This window comes from Typha latifolia, chromosome 5, assembly GCF_019914945.1.
Source record: "Typha latifolia isolate L0001 chromosome 5, TyphaL0001v2, whole genome shotgun sequence".
Classification (NCBI taxonomy): domain Eukaryota; kingdom Viridiplantae; phylum Streptophyta; class Magnoliopsida; order Poales; family Typhaceae; genus Typha; species Typha latifolia.
In genome coordinates, this window is record NC_133090.1 from 9707332 (window position 1) to 9724423 (window position 17092).

The following is a 17092-nucleotide window of genomic DNA, read 5'->3' on the forward strand; positions in this document are numbered from 1 at the left end:
TCCTGAATCACTATATCAGCCCTTTATTAGGTGAAGCTCACGCCATCCTAGCTGGTTTAAAGGAGCTCTGCAAGCTCCCCCTCAACGACGTGGCATGGTTGTTCAGCGACTGTCAAAATGCTGTGAACTGGATCAACTCTTCAATGGCTAACCCGGACTAGGATGCTTATCATGTAATCCTGGATTGCCAGCTCCTTCTCTCCAAACATCCGTTGATCAAACTAGGTTTTACTAGTAGGTGCAACAATGTATTTGCTCACAAGATGACTCAGCACGCTCTGCACAATAGGTCGTCTGACCTCTGGTCAGGAGAGTAGCTGAGTTCTATTTGTAACTCTCCCTAATCTAAATGATATTAGTTTGCGGACGTTCTTTCAAACAAAAAACAATAGAATTGATGCAAAGCATGCCCTAAGTTATGACTAGAGAAGATCTGTTAATATTGAGAAAATTACACCATAGGTGGAAGGGAACTGGTAACTAGAAATGAACCTACGAATACATGAAAAGATAATTAATTTTGAATTTGGGTTAAGATGATTAGTCTGCACTACCTTGTTTATTACCTAAAACAATGTTGCAATCAGCTGAAATTTTTATATTTTAATGCTGCTTTATTCACATGTGTATTTATTCATCTCTGTAATGTTAATCACATTCTCTCAAAGCCCATGTCAAATTTGCAACTGGTATGTACCTTGATCAATACTCTGAAATTGGATAATTGAATTATGAGGAATTGCTTAAAATAACATGCTATATTCTTATATCCTTCGATCCATCTTATACTTTAGATAAACAATTAGGAGACTTCTTGTAAGTATTTTAATGTCTCTCTAATATTATTGAGACTCTCTTAATTTTCTTTGATCTATTTTGTACCATCAAATTAAGAACATATGCACAATATCATACATGAAAAGAATTTTCCTTTAAATCATAATTTATACATTTTAAGTTGAATTTTATTTATTTAGTGTTAAACAAGAAGAATATTATAAAGATTAGATTATAAATATTTTTAATATATATACTTAATTTTAAGTATTTACTTTATTTATTAAGTATTTACTATTAAGAAACGGAAAAAGGAAGATTTTGAGAGGTTACAAAGCGAGAATCCATCGCTAAGCCTTGCATCCGGCTCTCACATCCCTTTGCTCCAAAACCCAAATGCCGTTTCCTGTCGTTTTAGAGATTTCTTCAAGATTTTAATCGATGTCCAAATTACTGATCTTTTCATCTAGTGATTGCTATTTGTGCTACTGCTGTGTTTCGCTTTTGTGATCTGTGGGTTAAATGGGTAGAAATGTGACTGTCGAAAAGAAGCGAACGTTACTACCTGGGGATGTAGTTGTTGGTTGGTATCTAAGGAAATCAAGAGTTTGAAGAAAATGGTTAGATTTTATGCCACTGGATTCAATTTCATTAGATGTTCATGTTTTCCTTAGATCATGTATGACTGTCCTTGAAAAAGGGATATCATGTTTCTTGTTAAGAGTTCTTGTCTAAACTGCATCTGACCTATCTCTTATTGTATACTTGATTGAATTTTTCAATACCTTTCAGTTAGGTTTCTATGTGTTATTACTTGTGAGGTTAGTGTCAAATTTGAAGGTGTTTCCTATATTGATGTGCAAGTTTTTTGCACCCTTGCTTATTTTATACCCTTGAAATTAAGGTGAGCTATTACTATCATGAACATAATTTGTTAAGAACTTGAACTGAGTGCTAACTATTTCTCCTTTTTCAGTTTTAACCAAAAATTACTGCTTCATTTGTTCAGCATTCAAGTGATTCTTTACTTCTATCAGATCTCAGCTTATGTGATACCTAGAGAAGTATTCTATCAGATCTCTTGGAGAAAGGAAAAGGTAATTGGTTTGAGGAAAAAAAAAACAGAGAAAAGTTAAAAAAAAATTATGTTGGAAACTGCAGTTCATAACAGAAATGATAGGAAAAAAACATGCAATTTTATACAATGGTGTGGAAGAAATAATTGTTTTGATAGGTGATTGCTAAAATGTGATTCAGAATACCAAAAGGATCGGATCAATGAATTGGGGATTGTAAATGCGATCTTAAATGATCAAAAAGTGAACTTTTATGCGGTTTTGTTTAATGTTTATATATATTTTTTATATTATTTTTGATGTTCTGTTGGCTGCTTTTAAAGAGTTTTAATCCTGTTTAGATTTACAATAGATTAGGAAAGTTCTAAATTCAGCTGGATATTGTTTTGTTCTATTTCTCTCTCTTTACAATAAATTCACAATAGATTCACTATAGATTAGGAAAGTTTCTTTTGTAATTGTTTGCTTAATATTCTTCCTAAATATTTTGTATTACTTGGTATCTGAAATTATCACATATTGCTGGAAATTTCTTTCAAGATATAATTTTCTAGTATGCTAGTTAAAAGCACTTTGGACTTTATATTAAACTACCAAGTTTTACGTCATATATCAATGTAGTCGACCATAGAATTTTGATTTGAAACAAGAATATTCTTAATTTATCTTCAGATAAATCCCTAGACAAAGTGGCAGATCATTCTTTTGAGCAGCACCCACACCCTGCTCTAGATGGGATTCTCAAGCACAGGAGGTTGGATTTTTGACATCTGAATAGCAACAAAAGGCAATGGTATATTTGCTTTTATCACCCAAAATTACTACTCAAATAATATCTGCTTAAATTGCGCACCAATATGTCTGTTATTTTGAAGTGATGAGGTTCATTGTTGCAGAATGCACTAGGCGATATAATAGAACTTAGTTTTTTAATATACTAAAATATTATATATGATATATTATATACTATGTGTAATATTTGGTTAGTAATAAAACTAGTATATGTATAACCATACTAAATAATATGTATAGAAAACCATACTATATTATGTACACATGTATAACATTTGGTAGCATCATGTTTTAATATAATATAGAAAACCATAACCCACGCTTGCTACTTCGGTCTATCTAGACCGGTAAATGGCCTCTTAAAAACTGTCAAATGGCTGTTGAAAATCACATGTGTTGCATATCCATTCTCAAAAACTGTATATACAATCTAATCGCCTTGCTAGGCCGCATTTGGCCTGTGCGGGGTGGTCCATAGGCCACCAATACTAAGGTAGCCGCCAAAATTGCCTTTCAAAATACTGATGAGGCTATCAATTTTGCAAAACCTTAGCCAATATTCAAAAGTAGAATCTCAAAAATCTATTTTAGGATCGAAGAATCAAGTAGATGGAAACAAAAACGAATCGAAAAAAAAGAAAATTGAGGTTTATAACCATATTTTTTTGTGAGGAACTAATTAGTTAGCTCGATTATTTTCTCTTGAATGATCAGCCATAACTCGAAGAATCTCCAATACTTTGTCAACATTAGTGACATAATATTTTGCATTAGTTGGTTTTCTGTAGCTTGTGCAAGTGAAGATTTGGGGAGATTTAGGAAAAGCATTTCCTTCAGTCGCCTTGTTAATTCTCTCAAACAGTTCATCTGATTGATCACCAGCAATGCACAGTATGAACTCTGGTGGTTTCCCACTTTGAATAAGTTTCTTGATGAGCTTCTCGGCTGCCAACCCTTTGGTTATTCCCTGTAATTTTACCAAGTATTAGTGCAGTTTTAAGTTTTAACACTAGAAAGGAGAAAAGGCGATATAATATATGGAATTATACTGAAAGCTATTCTACAAAAGCACAAGTTCATGTAGTGGATATAGATTTGATATGCAAAGCCAAAATAGATGAAATATTGCTCAAATTTGTACCTTAGAGTATACATAAGGAAAACACAGGCATCCTCTATTCTATTATTATTTCACTATGTTCATAAATAATTTCAAGTAATATGAATCTATGCATACATATTTAGATGATATTTTTCACTATATTAATATCTAGATAGTCTATCAGGATACAATTATGAGCCTAGATTTAAGATGAATAAACAAATTTAAGTTTGTGTCCAGCAAAAGCTGGATGTGAGACCTAGTAATGTCTTAATATATAATTAGCAATCAAACACAAAGAGTTCACAGATTTAAAAGTAGTAACCTGAGGTTTAACTTCCACAATATCCTGAGCACTGTCAACAATGACAGGATCATCCTTCAGTAGGTAGCCAAGATGATCTAATAGAGCCTTAGCCTGGGAGGAACCAAACTCGGGATCTGCATGTTTATAATGCCATGCCAATGATCTCTCATTTGATTCTATATAGGAACCATTTGTTGTCTGATTGTAGAATTCCATTACAAGCTCTGCAAAATTTCTCCATTCATAATCCTGACTAACTAATGAAGTAGATTCTCTTGCAGAAGCTTTACTCCACCTTCAGGAAAAGAATGAGCAGCAAAATATCTAACAATGAAGGATGATAGAGTTCTCAGTATAAACAGTCGTACCTGATGAAATAACCATGTTTGGCAGCGGCACTGAGAGATACACAAGAGGAAAACCATGCATCTAGTAGATTCCTCCCCTTTTTGCTGAGAATACATACTGTGTTTCGACTGTCCCTGCATAAGCTATCAAGGATTGCTATAGTTTTTGCGCTTGGAGATTCATCAACACATGATTCAGACATGATCATTACATCATAATCCAAGAATATTACCCTGTTTTTTGCTGCCTTATATGGCAAAGAAATATGTTTGAAGGATAATTCAGTGAGATCAGGAGGATAGGCAACAACCTTGAAGCCTAAGCCAATTCCATGATTGCAGTACACTCCATCTCTACGACCTTCACATGCTTTTTCAAGATCATTTACAAATCTGATAGTCCAATATGCTAGATCATGTGTAGCTATATAGTTGTAATGTATGTTGTGATGGAGTTTTCTTTTGTCTTCAGATAAGTTCATTGCTTCACACAAGGCATCAACAACAGACTGAGTACTATAAGGATTAATGCAAAGAGCTCTGCTAAGAGTTTGAGAACAACCGATGAACTCTGATAGAATCAACATGCTAGAGTGAGAAGATGTACACCTTTCTCTATCCATGAGTTCAGATCCTTGCCTGCAAACAATGTACTCATATGGTATCAAGTTCATACCATCTCTTATAGCAGTTACTAAGCAGCAATCGGCAGCCACATAGAAAGCAAGTTTCTCAGAGCAAGGAATAAAATGATCGATAAGGACGACGGGCGTATATCCTGGGCCACCAAATTCTTCATTAATTCTTTTGGCGATGAAAGCCACTTCACTTGTTTCCATCACATCTTGTTCTTTTCTCCTTGGAGGATTGATAATTTGAACAATAACAATTTTCCCTCTATAATACCTATACATCTGCAATATTTGTTCCATTGCAAGCAATTTCAGGATGATGCCTCTGAACATATCCATGTCATCCACACCAACAAACAATGTCATTCCCTTATATTCTTTCTCAATTTCTTGAACCTTTGTGATTGTAGCGGGAAGATTCAGTATTGATTCAAGCCAACCAAGATGAACACCGACAGGAAGAGACCTAATTGTCACTTTGCGACCGTAGTGCTCAACTGCAATATGTCCATGTTTTACTTCATGATGCAGTCCCAGTATCCCGCTGCAGCAAGAGAGGAGGTTTCTCATATAATCGAACGTTTGAAAGCCAATGAGATCGGAGTGAAGTAATCCACGAAGTATTCCCTCATTTGCAGGTAGAGTCAGAAAGATTTCTAATGGAGGGAAAGGGCTATGAAGGAAAAATCCAAGCTTGATTCGGCGCACCTGCTTCCTTAAGAAACTAGGTAGAAGCATAAGGTGATAATCTTGAACCAAGACACAGTCAGAATCTGAATCTATCAAACTTACAACCTTTTCACAGAATTGCATATTTGCAGAAACATAAGCATTGAAAGGCTCCCTGTCATAGTGTTCACAAGAATTCAGACTACAATGGAGAAGAGGCCATAATTTTTGCTTGCAGAATGTGAAATAGAACTTGTCGAAGAGATTATGGTGCAGGAAAGTAGGTACGCATCTGAATTCTTTGTAGAGCTTCTGATAGACAGTTTCTTGCTCCTTTTCGTCATCGATTGTAACATTCAAATTGCCTACATAAATGACTTCAGTTTCTCCTGGAAACCCATCTTTCATTTGTAATAGCAATGAGCTTTCGTCCCATCTGAAGCAAAACTCTCCACTTTCTTGATCCTTTACAGAGTATAGGGGAAGGAAATTAGCTACTATGATTGTTCTTTGCATGACAGCTAACTTTGGACTATCTTCACTGATGAAAATTCTTTGATTTCCGCAGGACAAGTTGTAATATCATCTGTGGAAAACTGCAAAAGAGATGCTGATGTGTATTGTTCTAATGCGCATAATCTGATAAATGCATTAACTAGGTAGCAAGACATAGCAAAGTTGCCTTAAATAGTTAAGAATAAATAATTGAAACACTTCTAGTTAATAATGACCATATATGATTGAAAGACTAAACTTTCAAGTTTCAATAATTTATTGCATCAGTATATGAGCAGAATTCAAAACGCTCTTCTCAATTTGAGAAAAGAAAATAAGAAATTTCTTGGTATCTTCTAACATGAAACTATGGATCAGATGATGCAAATCTTCTAATGTAGAAATTTTTTGTTAACCACATCAGCCATACACTTATAAAATCAAAGATAGAAATAGTAGAGAAAAAACAATTTAACAATCAATCTGCATTAGTATCAAATAAACCTTCGAGTAATTATTATTAACGACAAACCGATGTTAAAAAGGTAAAATTCAGATATATGATCGATAAATGATACAAGAAGTCAACGAATATCATAATTTCTAGAAAAATAATTGCAGAAAATGAATCGATAATGACAAACAAATAACAAAGTGGACTTTGAAAAAACAAAATTTAGCACTAATAAAAAAATCCATGAAAGAAATAAGAGAAGAATAAATAATGACATATTGTACCCTGAGGAATTCTTCTTATTATCCTAAAGAGAGCTACTCCCTTCAATTACTTCATCCCCTTCAACCATGGTCACAGTTATATATACAGGAGACACAGCGCCGGAAATGGAAAGCTCCAAAAATTTATTCTACGTAGGATTGAGTTGTGCCCTTATGTCTGTCCGAGGGAATCTAAGCAATATATTTCAGTAGGTCTATTCAAGCTCCGGATGTCAGCTGACATATGGAAAGTACTTATCCCACCATATCTAAATTAGATGACTAGATTCATCCAGGAACTAGAATCTATATTTCTATAAATGGAATGGAAACTAGATTTACTAGCCATATAGAAGGCCATATCTAAATTAGATAGCCGTACAAAATAGAGAAAATTAGACAGAATATTATAATAATAAAAAGGGGTATTTTACATAATTATCACTATCAAAGTTCCCACTGAAAGTTTTTGACTCTTTGGAATTGCCATTATTAGCTTTTTAACATAATGGCATTATTATTAAATTACCCTCTCTTATTATTTTTTTTAAGTTTAGAATGTAATATATTTATCAATAATTTTTATCTAGCATAAAAGAAGATACATTTTATTCTACTATGATAGTGGGTATAATATTTGATAGCTTTTAAACCATTTAAAATAATTAATACAAGAACAAAATAGTATTTTTTAAATCTAAGTTGTGTTTTAATCATGATTAATTAGATTCAACTAACAAAATAGCACGATAGTTTTGATGGTAATTATGATATTTTAAAGAATGTAACGATAATTATTATATTTTAGAAGTTTTCAATAATAATTATGTAAAAATAACGAAAAAGAAAGAGTTCAAAAAGACAGCTGAGCTCGTTTGTATATATAGCATAGCAGTTATGCCTTGAGTGGAGTTTGATTGATCCTTTCTCTAAGTAATCTGAGTCTAAATTTAATTTCGAGATGATCAAAGCTTGGCATATTTAATTTTATCTCATGATAAAACTATTTTAGCTATTCTTCGTTGCATCTTGACCTCAACTTTCTAAGATCTCTCAAATGCATGTTCTATTAATTTCCAAATTTAGCCTTTTTGTCAAGAAAATATCACATAATGCAATCAAGTTTAGGCGTCGTAGGATGGTTTTATTTTTAAAAGCAAATTATAATTTATCCCTCTTATCACATAATGTAATCAACTTTAGCTTACCCTCTTATGCTTTAACTTTAAGCACTTACATTTCTCTCGTGCACACCCTATTGTAATTATTAGTCAATCGATTAGCAGAGATAGGAAAAGACTTAATTAATCATCACAAGTACTATTTTCTCTACCGAAACATACGCTGATTGGCCGTTGCTGTTCTCCACTATTTGACAAATGGAAATTAGCCAAGGAAACCGTGGAGTTTGTCTAATAGAGAATAATAAATGCCTTCTTTCTTATCCTTCAATTTGTACCAGGGGATGAAGAGGGCAAGACCAATTATAAATGGTGTTCCATAGTGATAGTTATACTTTGGTAATTATGTGATGTTATGATACAAATCGGATCATATCAAAGGGAGATTAGGTTCAATAGATTGAGTCTAATTATCTTATCTGGTTATTTGGAGTTAGAGTCTTAGTAAGTTAGAATTTTATTTAATTAGCTAAATCTAACTCTGTGCAATTTCGGAAAAATATTCGTAGAATATTCTACACATATCCAAATAATATCAAACTAGTTGGATAAGGTCTCCAACCTCCAGATCTACAACTATTATATTCATTACTTCTTCAGATTCAGAATCTATCTGCGACAAAATGAAGCTTAATCCGAGATTAGGGTTTCATATTGTTTTAGGACTTGTTGGATAGCCTCTATAAATATGTGGATGGCAGCCAACTTCACTATGGAATTGGATTCTTGATTTCTTACCTCCTATTTTCTCTCTAGACTTCTTCCTCCTCTTTCTTCACTATCCTGACTTCTCCCTCCTCTTTCTTCACTATCCTTTCATCTCTACCGTTGGCAAGGTTTCTCCTAACTTTTAATCTCCTTCGACTTTCGAGCCACCGCTCTTATTTGGGATCTCGACCACTTCGTTCCCTTCGTCTATATCCTTTAACCACTTCCACAATCCACCTTCATCTCCACCTGTCACCAACACCATCACCAACGTTATTCCATATTTTTGTCCTTGCTACAGTTCGAATCTGCAAAGGGTGTGAATATGAAAGTTGTATATTAGGAAGTTATGGATCCAACCCAATTAGTTTCGTAATTTTTTAATTAACAGAGAATATCTAAAAAATATTTTCCTACGGTTGTACAGACTGCTTTCTGCAATAAATTTAGATCTTAAGGAATTGTTCAGTAGCCGATCTTTTGGTACAAGATCCTATCAATTTGGTATTGGTATCAAAGCCTAACAATTGGTATCAAAGCCTAACAATTGGTATCAGAGCCTAACAGATTATGAATCAAATCTTGACTTATTTTGATGTAAAAAAAAAATATTTTTATGAGTGGTACCCTCAGAAGTTAGGTTTCTAATGACTTTAGTTTTACATAAATTAGAGATCGCATGAAAAGTTAAAAATAAAATAATGAAAGTATGTTAGAACGGGACAAATCGATAAATATCTAACAGTAGTTATCAGAGTAGATCGTCTTTATCTTTATAAGAGTAGATCATAACCCTAAATCCACTTTAACTCTAGCCACCGTCCTCCACCATGAGCCACTCCTCCACCATGAGTCACTCTATTATACGGCTATGATAAAAGATAAAGGCAATAAAAATAAATTGCTAAACTTAAGTTTCATTCCACGATGATAATCAGATCTATATACGAATTATCTGCTTTATATAAAATTTAAATCAATAAGATAAATCTAACTAACTAACTAACTCAATTTGACTCGACTTGACTCAATTGACTCGACTGACTTAATTCACACACCACACTTTGAACACCTTGTCCTCAAGGTGACTATTCCTTGTACTCGTACAACTAATCAATGGACTCAAGTTCATTCTCTTCGAGTCCGTCTAGAAACATGAGATAGCTTGGCTGGCGCTTGCATTTATGAATGGGTGTAAATTGCTCATCAGAGTAAAAAATGCAAGCCTTTCCTTTTGCACACATCTAAGTCATTGGGTATAAAGTGGCATGAGATTTACTAGCGATTGGGCTGAGCCATTTGCATAGGCTAGGTTAGGATAGATGCAGTCTCTAGTGGGCTATGGGCTTGAGCCGTCTTTCTTCTTTCCTCTTTATGGATCTGGTTCAACTGATCCAACTTGGATTCCATCAGAATAGCTTGGGAGAAAGCTTCATTAGAAGTAGTATGCCTCAAAGCCTTAACCTCAGCCTAAATATCAGGCTTGAGCCCACTAATGAAGGTACTAATCAGGCCTAGTTAGACTTGTTAGTGACCCGGTTGTAGATCCGTTCGAACTCTTCTTGGTAAGCTCAAACTATTATTGGTAAGTCAGCTTAGTCAACATGACATGAAAGTCTTTGTACTAAGTTGGACCAAACCGAGCATAAATTGCATCCACAAAGTCCTACTAAGACTCGAATGGTCTAGTTCACTCAGCCAATTGGTACCACCTAATCTCAACGCCCTCCAACTAGAATGAAGCTAGCTGGACTTATTAGTGGTCGGGCGTGCCATGGTACATAAAGAATTGCTCTGCTAGATAGGTTTAGTCTAGCAGGTCTCATCTAGAGAATTTTAGAAAATCAAGCTTGGCGGTTTGATCTTGGGTCCCAAAATGTGGCCTATCGTCGTAGGACAAGTGATCTCATAGTCAATGCTAGTCACGTAGGTCATAGGCCCACGAATCTGACTCATGTTGCACCCGAGCTGCATGCAGGTTTGGCTTAGTTCGATGGCACAGGTCCACCGTGACGTTGCATTAGTCATCCTCAAGCTTGTACTCAGGCCCAAGGTTATGCACATGCCTTAAACTAGCTCACACAAGGTCGTCGAACCGATTAGCAATAATTTGGCTTGCCTCGAAATTTGTGCACTTTATCTTCCCTATGCATTTGCCCTAACTCTAACCTAGTGTTGAGATAGGATTTCGGCTTGGGAGCACCACCACAAGCCATTGTAGCCTCAATGGTGGCTGGCCACAAATAGTCGCCATCTAACGAACCCTCTGATAGTGGAATAGTGGTGAGTGACAGTGATAAGTCGAAACCGATCTTGGGTTCAAGCTGGTATCGTGGCAGCTAGGGTGCATCGTTGATTGGTTCACCACCCCCCGCAGCTGCAAAAGGGACTCGTGGTCCTATTGTAGGGAAGTGGTGGCGGCGGGAAGCCCCGGTGAAGCCCTGGTGAAGCCATCCCAAAGAAAAGGATAGCCCACCGTGGTGGTTGCTAAGAGTTTGGCCACCCGATAGTCGCCAACGTCTACGACAGTCACCACTGGCTAGCAGCCTGGCCTGAGGAAGCCGTAGTGGTCGTCGATAATCGTGGGAGCATCAGACCCATGACCACTAGTTGTGAGTTAGCTGTAATAGTAGTGGTTGTCAATGGCGGTCTTTCAGCAGTCTCCAGCGGCTCCCGCTAGTCTAGCTAGGGTGAGAGGGTCCATGGAAGGGATCGAATGCCGAGGTTGGGGCCAGCGTAGGTTGGATTGCCACTAGTGGAAAGGTACAATTTTTTATCCTAGCTTCCATTGTAGGTGGGGAAGATGACTTTACGACCACTACTGCAGGCGACTTAAGTGTGGTAGTAGCCACCATTGTCCGAGTAATATCGACTCTAATACAAATGTTATGAATCAAATCTTGACTTATATTAACATAAGAAAATTATGATATTTTATGGCTAATAGCCTTGGAAGTTAGGGTTATAATAGTTTTAGTTTTACGTAAATAAAAAATCAAGATAAAAAGTTAGAAATAAAAAAAAGTAGAAGTAGGTCAGAATGAGATAGATCGGTAAATATCCAATGCAGCGACAGTTGTCGGAGGGTGGCAGACGACTAAGAATGGTGGTGGATGACCATATAATACGGTGGTGGCTAATGGTGGAGGATGGTGGCTAGGGTTTGGATGCTTAAAGGTGGATTTAGAGTTACGATATACTCCTACGAAGATAAAAATAATCTAACGGCTATAATTAGTTAAACTTAAGTTTTATTCCACGATAATAATTAACTTATGGCTACTCCTATTTATAGAGTGTGAGATGCGGTACGAGTTTTCAAATAGTTAAGAGTATAAAATATAACAAAAGAAAAGAAAATAAAAAAAACGGATGTGTACCGAGGCTGTGATTTGGGAGGATTTTTTTTTCCTTGATTTAAATGTCCGTAGGCAGAAGATTCCATTAGACTCGAGTAGTACACAACCCACCAATAGATGGGTCAGTCCAGATTTTACAAGGATATATTTATCAGCTAGTCTGGCTAGAGGATGAGCATAGACAGAAAACATTTAAATGATCCAAGGACTGAGTATATGAAGCAATTCAGTAGCACACTACTAATTCTTCAGCTAGTCTGGCTAGAGGATATATTTATCAGCTAGTCTGGCTAGAGGATGAGCATAGACAGAAAACATTTAAATGATACAAGGACTGAGTATATGAAGCAATTCAGTAGCACACTACTAATTCTTCAGTTGATATTATGGGAGGATTGATTCAGTTGATATAAAACAAAGCCAACATACTTATCTCGCACGATATTCTCTCTCCTGCGAATGTAAACACGGGTTTATTCACTGTAGATTGGATGACAACGATCCCCTTCCTCGCGCTTTTTCTCAACCCACTGCAAACATTTGCACGAGAGGTAAATTCTATCGAATGCCCGTCTTGTTCAAAACTAATTAACTATTTAATGTTGCGAATTAGATGCATATATTGCGATTTTGGGCTGTGCCATTAGAGGTTCTAATTCATCTTCCTGCAATGTTTCGCAGTGGGTATCACATGTGAAATTTAGCCCTAAATATGATCGATTTTCGATGCTCGGATAATGGCTTCTAAGATTGTTGTGATTTGGGTTTTTGGTTTGTTCTTATTTAAGTTTTGCTATGAGAGCTCAGGTTTTATGTAGTCAATTTGATTTAGTTCAGAAGGTGAGAGTGAGCTTAAATGGAAACAAATTGCATTGGTTTTTATACTACATGGTATAGAGGCTTAAGCATTTGGACTGAATTGAATTGTATTATGTATATCTAATCTTAGTTGGTTTATGATTATGGTCTCCTAATATGGTTTATGTTTGGCTCTCTAGTATGTTCCATTTATAACATGCATCAAGAATGATGACAATCCCATTTATATATGCTGATTTCATATGTGATAGCCTCCCCGAAAGCTCTGGACATGGGTTAAAGCATGGCTTCATAGAGATGAAAGCATTAGTTATTCAAGTATGCATTGTGATAGTTTTAACAAGGTCTTTTTTACATGTATAGTTGTATACCCCTCCAAATTTCTTATTTATGTTTATACCCTTCTAAATTTCATATAAACACATGGTTTTTACCATAGTTCCTAGTTTCGGCCGATCCCGAGTGGGATCGGCCGAAACGGATCAGGATCGGCTATAGCCGATCTTGATCCAAGCCGAAACCAGCCGATTGGCTAGTTTTGGCCCTGCAGCTGCAGCAGCAGCCAGCAGCTATAGAGAGAGAGAGGGAAAGAGAGAGAAAGAGAGGGAAAGAGAAAGAGAGAGTGAGAGAGAGAGAGGGAAAGATAAAAAGAAAGAGAGGGTGAGGGAGAGAGAGAGGAAGGGAAAGATAAAAAGAAAGAGAGAGTGTGGGAGAGAATGGATACCTCAGACTAACAGTTAGAGGGATAGGAAAGAAGAGAAGGAGGAAGAGAGATTTTTACTTTTTAGGCTTTATACGTGAGTAATTATTATTTCTTGTTTTCTTATAATTTTTTTTAAAATTTTAGAAATTTCTCAACATTTTTAAATAATATTTAAAATTTTATTTAATTAAAATAGTCCGATCCGATAGAGACGGCTGATACGACCGATATGACCGATACGGCTGATATGTATCATTTTTTCGGACGGCCTATCCTGATCCCGATACAGATTTTCGGAACCTAGGTTTTTACATAATTATCATCCAGGTTAATTTTTGACTATTGTTAGTTAAAATCCAAGTAATTTAATTCTTTAACCGAAAGGGATGTATGCAAATACAAATAAAGTTAACTATGTCTTCTTACAGTTAACTTGATGGAAGTTTAATGGTTAAAATATATTTGCAGGGTATCCATGTAAAAAACAAGGGTTTTAACTAAGGGTTATCAATGTAAAAGACCAAATGTTTTGAGAGAGATATACGGACAAATATTGACTTTAGAGGGGTACACACATAAATAAGAGATTTTAGAATGGCCTCCATGCTAAAAAACCCCTTTTAACAATTGTACTTGTACTTATGGAAGAATTTACACTTTTCTTTCTAACAAAACTTTTGAGAAGTTCAAATTTTTAATAACTAATACTTATGTTACAAATAGAAAATTTGAGGAGGATACTCCGATCTACTTTAGAAAGGATTTCGTTGTAGCTATCTTTGTCTATGAATCTAGTATTGTGGTTTCAGCTATGATATTGAATGTATCAGTGTTATTGCTTCTGCAACATTGTGGTGCTGTTGCTGCTCCTTTTTGCACTACTATTGCCTGCATTTTCTGCATCGACAACTTTGTTTAACATTGTGTAGCAAGTAGTGCTGCTATTAGCTGCAAAATTGATGCATCTAGCAGCATTTTGTAGCATGAATCATTTTTATTTTTTGGACAACTAATTTGTTGCTTATTCATAGGCTAAATTGGAATTGTTATAGTTGAAAGATATTGCTAGTACTTACTATGTAGAATAATAGATTAGATGACACTCAATTATGGTTGTTGTTGACAATTAAATTGTGATTTTGTAGAACTAAAAAGGTTGGATTTAGTTGAAAAGTATTCTATTATACATAACTTAAATTGGTCAGACTTCAAGAACCACTATCTTCTCAATAAGTTTTGCACTTGGAAGTGCCTTCTATTTTCCTTTTTGTTCTTTGGAAGAAACTAATACCTTTTCACCAAGTATAATCTTTTCTGCCTAGTCTAAGCTTTGGCTTTCTGTGCATGCATTTCCATTTCGCTTATTCTGCACATAGCCAGTGTTATTATTGCATATACTGATATAGTTAGTTCTAATTCCGCACTGTTGCAGAAATCTAATGTAATAATTCTTCTTAGGTGAAATCAGTCATCGAGGCATGAAGTTACATCTGAAACAGAATTGGTCGAGCCAAGGAAGCCGCAATCAAGCTCAACCAACCATAGCGGCATGAAATGTTACCGGAGTACCAAGAACCGTTACTGCAATGGTGCCTCCTCAAACACCTCTAAAGCCATCCCAAGATGTGAAGTACGCACTCAGAGGTCCGGGACGAGCACTCACACCTGCTCAAGTAGAGGAACGAAGAGCCAAATGCCTATGCTTTTATTGTTATGAGAAGTTTGTACCCGGGCATCGTTGCGCTAAACCGATGGGATCGATGATGCTAATCGACGGATTGGAGGCTGAGGATGAGATTGCAGATGAAGATGAAGGTATAGTTAGACATCAAGGAGGAGTAACTGAGGAGCAACCCGTGGAGGACATGATAGCCAAAATCTCCCTCGCATATTCAGGGATAGCTGCACCAAGGATTTTGCGGGTGAACGGTGTAATCAAGACAACTATAGTGAAAATCTTGATTGACACTGAGTCCACTCACAACTTCATTGACAAGAGGCTTCTTAAGAAGATTGGGCTTGAGTCAAAACTCATAGAAGGGTTCGACGTGACGATTGGAGACGGCACCACATTACGGGCAGATTTCATTTGTGGAGGTATGGAGTTGAAGGTGCAAGGCTAATTTTTCATATTGGATCTTTATCCGTTGGCCTTGCGAGATGCCGACATTATTTTGGGGACTCAATGGCTTCGAAGCTTGGGACCCGTGACATTTGATTTTACAAGCCTCACATTGACATTTTGGAGAAATGACCAGAGAGTGCTGTTGGATGGAAGTCAATCGCTATTTGAACTTCCAAACATAGGGGATGCAAGGGAGCTTGCTTCTTTCTCGACACCGACCTTTCCTTTCTTCTCAGATCTGTAGAGAGCCAGCACCGAGGATAGTGATCTAGTTCGACTCATGAAGGAGCTGAGAGAGAACCCATCAAACCACCCCGAGCACAAGGAGCGCAACGAGTAAGTACTCGACCGCGGGTGAATCAAGGTACCTGGGAATGAAGAGCTACGGAGACTATTGATAGCACACTTCCATGATACTCCTATAGTAGGTCATGAAGAGGTATTACGTACCTACAAGCGGCTGGCCCAAAACTGTACATGAACAGTGATGAAGATAGGTGTAAAGAAGTTTGTGCGTGAATGCCAAATCTGCCAACGAGTCAAATCAGAGACACTCAAGCCCAGCGGGTTGTTGCAACCACTGCCTATACCGGAGCATATTTGGGAGGGCATCTCCATAGACTTTATCGAGGGGCTGCCGGAGGTTCGAGGACAATCGGTGGTGTTCGTTGTGGTGGATAGACTGAGCAAATATGCTCATTTCATAGCATTGATGCACCCGTTTTCAGCGAAAAAGGTTGCTGAAATTTTTGTTCGGGAAGTGGCGCGCTTGCATGGGATGCCTAGGACGATCGTGTTAGACCGAGATCGCATCTTCATCAGTGAGTTTTGGTCCGAGTTCTTCATATTGCAAGGGACTCAAGTCAACCTTAGTTCAGCTTATCACCCCGAGATAGATGGCCAAACCGAGGTGGTGAATCGCGGACTAGAGCAATACTTGCGATGCTTTGTGGCTGACCGACCAAAGGGTTGGGTCAAATTCCTTTCATGGGCCGAGTGGTCATACAATACCGCTCATCACTCTAGCATCGGCATGACCCCCTTTGAGGTGGTTTATGGGTGCACTCCCCCTGTCTTGCGTGCTTACGATAGACTTGCGGCGACGGATAGGACCGAGCTCGACCTAGAACTTACTGATCGAGATGAGACCTCGAGACGCTCAAGATTCACCTAGCAATAGCCCAAAACTGCATGAGACAAACTCATGACAAAGGCCGGTGTAAGCAAAAGTTTGAGGTGGATCAATTGATGTTCGTTCGAGCTCAACCGTACCGGCAATCCAC

The 17092-nt window shown here is 36.8% G+C and overlaps 1 long non-coding RNA gene across 5 annotated transcripts; it reads left to right on the forward strand.

Moving 5' to 3' along the window:
• The first annotated feature begins 1101 nt into the window (after window positions 1-1101).
• On the forward strand, window positions 1102-6376 carry LOC140788225 (uncharacterized). Of its 5 annotated transcripts, none has more exons than XR_012108986.1 (5): window positions 1102-1397; window positions 1787-1874; window positions 2526-2646; window positions 4336-4742; window positions 4874-6135. It is a non-coding gene; the product is annotated as an uncharacterized lncRNA (long non-coding RNA). The 5 variants fall into 5 exon arrangements; XR_012108988.1 differs by lacking the exon at window positions 1102-1397 and adding an exon at window positions 6271-6376 and having other exon boundaries at window positions 1429-1874; window positions 4874-5986; XR_012108987.1 differs by lacking the exon at window positions 1102-1397 and having other exon boundaries at window positions 1429-1874; window positions 4874-5774; window positions 5855-6135.
• The last annotated feature ends 10716 nt before the right edge of the window (window positions 6377-17092 follow it).